Source organism: Dipodomys spectabilis, unplaced genomic scaffold (genome assembly GCF_019054845.1).
Source record: "Dipodomys spectabilis isolate Male_0828 unplaced genomic scaffold, ASM1905484v1 ptg000351l, whole genome shotgun sequence".
NCBI lineage: Eukaryota > Metazoa > Chordata > Mammalia > Rodentia > Heteromyidae > Dipodomys > Dipodomys spectabilis.
In genome coordinates, this window is record NW_024871028.1 from 4,279,504 (window position 1) to 4,283,930 (window position 4,427).

The 4,427-nt window shown below is 34.7% G+C and overlaps 1 pseudogene; it reads right to left on the bottom strand.

The window, feature by feature from the left end:
- Positions 1-1,747: 1,747 nt before the first annotated feature.
- On the bottom strand, positions 1,748-2,964 carry LOC122095432 (annotated as a pseudogene).
- Positions 2,965-4,427: the final 1,463 nt, after the last annotated feature.

The following is a 4,427-nucleotide window of genomic DNA, read 5'->3' on the forward strand; positions in this document are numbered from 1 at the left end:
TTCTGCTTCCACTTTCAAGGTCAAGAACCAAATATCTAAGCCTTTTTATTGGTTGGGTGTGCTTTCTAGGAATGAAGAAGGAGGATGAGGAAGGTTATGGTGGAAAAATATGTATATTGGCTTCTGTCCACAATTTTGCATTTTTATAAAGTGCTACTGATGAACTTCCATTTACATCTAATTGATTATGCTATCTGCATCAGATGCAGATTAAATGAAGGCATTTATTCTGGTGGATAGTCACATATATTAACAAAATCTATTTATAAAAAAAGAGATACTAGGTAAGAAAGAATAAAGGATTGTCTATAAAATGGTTTATTTTCCTAGCAGAACAAAATTTAGTATTGAAATGATTACTCCAGCTTTCTCTGAGGTTTTATGCTCTCTCAGTATCAAAATGTTCTCTAATTCCTGTAACATCCAAGCATAAAAGACATGATTTGAAGATCTCAGTAGTTTCAGAAAAAAAAGTACATAATAGCTTCCTTCCTTCAGAGACATGTGATGGCAAGTATGATTGATCATATTATAGTTCTCTTTGTTTTCATCTTTATCTCAAGTGGTGCATATCTTGGCATATTACATTATGTCCTGCATCAGCTCCCTGTAGGTGAGATTTACCTCTGCTCTGCAATGTCAAGATGGGTCATATGACTTACTTCAGCTTACAAAAATGAGCTAGAAGTTGTGAAAGACTATTTCTAGGAGAAGAATTCTATCTCATTGTTTGTGTCTAACAGCTGACTTGTTTTCCCTTAGCTATAAAATAGCATGTCTCCAGAGGGAGCCTTCTTTCAAATTAAATACTGGAAGAATATAACATGTGAAATTGAGGCAAAACTCAAATACAACGACATACTTATAATACAGCAAGAACTAAGCTAATATTAGAATATGATATTAAGATGTGTGTTTCTTACCATCCTTGTATACCTTTAAGATAGTTGAATATAACACACCAGAATTTAACAAATATTAAAGAAGAACTAAACAAATAGATAACATTTCGTGTATGAGGCTATTACATTTTTTATAAATAAGCATTCACCATTTGATCACTTGTGGGATTATTTTTTCTATTGATGTGTTTAATCACTCTAGAGCACTGTATCTAATATCCCCAATGATTATCCAGACCTTGTGATTGAGATGAGGAAGAATAAAATGTCTAGATTTTTCCTTGTCTTTTCCTCTTCTCGTTTTTCTAGTGTGAATTTTCATCTTTCTCCAAATTCTCCTATTAATAAAGGAAGAATGACACATTGCAAATATCAAGCTAAAGTCTTCAAAGCAAGAATTTCATTCTTTCAAAAATAGGTGAAGTAAATCAGTGTGTCGAGGAAGAATAAAATCATGATTATTTTTCCCTGTCTAGCTTCCATCACAGTGTCTGAACATGACTATAAATATCTAATAAACCACTTGCCTTGGCTAATTTTTAAAAAAAGTTTTTTAAATAAATCGTAATTTTTAAAATTTTTTAAAAATAATTTTTAAAGAAATACTAATTTGTTGAGTGCTTATGGCAGGCATGAAATAAGACTGCATTAACATTGCTTGTTGAGAGGCTAAATTTTGTCAAAATCTAAGCATAATTAAAAATAGATTATTTTAAGATAACTAGTTATATGTACATTTTTTACATGAAAGGACAATATTTATTTAAACAGAGCTCAATGTGGGACGATGGTATCCTCAGAGTGCATCCAGAGGGAAAAGGGAGGAGGGGCCAAATAAGACTCAATCAACGGCACTACCACACCTTCACTGTTTGATCTACACTGCCAGTCACCACATAGAAGGCCGTCTTGTGGAAATCCAAGAGGTAACAAAGTGTTGATGCGCAATGAGAGTTTTCATCCATCGCTTATTCTTGTAATCCCATACAGGTAGGGTCTTGTCATCAGCACAACTCAAAATAAAATTTCCCCTAGAATGGAACAGAACTCCACGTACCCAGTTATCATGACCCAAAGAGTCATAAGGCACATGCCAGTACTGACATCCCACATCTTAATAGTTTTGTCTCTGGATCCAGGTAGCAAGAATGGTCCAGGATTGCCACTTTTTTTAGTCTCAGATCCTGTTGCTTCAGAGATGGAAGAATATGAACTTTCTGGAGTCTAGGAAATTCATTTCACCACATGCTCATGTTCTCAGAGCTCTGCTTTGCACTCCTTTGTTGCTACGACCCACACACGACCAGTCTGGTCATTGAAACAGCTAGCTATCAGAGTGCCATCCTGATTTGGACATACCATACCCACCCATTCTCTGTGTCCTGTAAATGTCTTCACACAGTAGCCAGTTTGCACTTCCCACATTTTCATAGTTTTATCCAGTGAAGCAGACACTATATGATCTCCATTAGGCATGATGGCTACTGAAGAGACATTGTGGTCATGGCCATGCATGGTTCTGATGCATTCAAATCCCTGAAAATCCCATAGTTTAATGGTCATATCTGCAGAACAGGAAGCCAGAAGCTTGTCACTGTGGTCAAAGGAAATATCCTGTAAAGAATCTGTATGTCCCTTAAGAGTTCATTCAGAATCTCCAGTCTCACAATCCCACACCATAATTATACCATCCTCTGAAGCAGAGACCATGACACTGAACACAGCATGGAAAATGACTCCAGTGACCACTCAATGCATATTTCTCTGGTGGATGGGGAATCCATTCTTTTGGATCTCGTTTCTGACCAAGAGGACCACTTGACATAAATACTTCTGTTGCTTCATTTAGATTTGATTCTAATTCCATAACCTTTTTTTGTAATATAATAACAGATGTCCATTTTTTTCTCAAAAGGCCAACACTCTTTGTATCTAATTCTTCATTCATATCTAATTCAGCTTCCTTTTAAAAAACCGAATATGCCTCTTCATAGCCATATGAAAGAAGATAATCTGCTATAGCTCGATTTAGTTCATCTCATTGTCCCTGGGACAGCACCATTTTGGCTTTAATGTGAAGCTTATTTGATATAGTGGTATGGCCCTCCTACAGGAAATCAAGAAGGTTTGTAATCCTTGAATATATAATCAAATATGCCACTAAGTGCTTCCACACAGAGGAAAGTATTCTTTTGCAAGTGAATCCAGTAATCAGGAAATAGTTAATAAGTAAGGTTCATTCCACCTTAGTACTGCTTGACTTCTAGTTTTATAGGTACATTTTTAACATAACATACACACAGAGACATCCTTTTTCTTCTTTTCCTCTCCACACTTATTCTTCAATAAGCAGTTAAGGTCATTCAAATAGTTGTGTTTCTTTCAGAAATAGATAAGACACAAAAAAGTTAGAAAAAGAGAACCAGGATTGGGTGGCACCACCCAATCTTGCTATTTAAAAATAGCAGTCAAATAAATATTAACCATAATTCCAAAATAATAGCAACCAAATGCTCTTGAAAAGAGAAGATTTGAAGCAGAATGTGTAACAATTGATAGTACCAGGACAGCTTCAGGAGCTGCTCTCTGGGCTTTTGGGTTTTTAGTACATGACAACATTTAAATCAGGATTAATTGCTTTCAGGGACTAATTTTTGTTCTAGTTTTATTTCATTGAAGAAATATGTTGTTCAAATTTAATGAAAGAATAACAGGTTATAATAGAAAGAATGCTACACACATTGTAGGCAGCAAAATGCCTTCCCAACATATCTATCATCCCCAAATATCTAATCCTTCAAATGTAGATGTGCAGTATATATACATGTGTGTGTGTGTGTGTGTGTGTGTGTGTGTGTGTGTTTGTGTGTGTCTTTGTAAAAAATGACCTTTCATTATCCAAGGAACACAAATTTGAATAATTATCAGATAGGGAAGCATACTCAAATGGGTATTTAACAGTTCCTGCTGTAGTTGGAATGGGACATGATTAGGTAAGAATAATCAGAAAGATGTAAAAAGGCTAAATTAGAAGATAAAGGAAAAGACAACAACCCAGATTCTGAAGTTTCTTGAAAGCAGAACAGGAAGTAAAAGTCTTTTCCACTAAAATCACCTGAAAATATTTCAGCTATGTCAGTGGCTCGATTTAAATCTAGTGAGATATCTTTTAGATTTCTGTCCTTTAGAACTCTAAAATGATAAATATGGATTATACAGGCCACGTAACTTGTAGAAATTTGTTACAGCAGATTTTGTATAGCAAACTAAGGGAATTACAGTCTTTTCCTGATACAACTGCAGGGACATTACATATCATGGTTTCTGAAAATAAGAAAAAGTTGCCACCGGCTTTGTACACATGTATGATATACATAAAACAGCACTGCTTATCACTTATCAATTAATTATACTTTTGGCATATAAGTATATAAACATATAAATATGAATTATGTGAGAAAAGTGTCATTTATCCAATTGATTCAATGACAACTAAAACCAGAAAACACGTCTTTACATTTATAT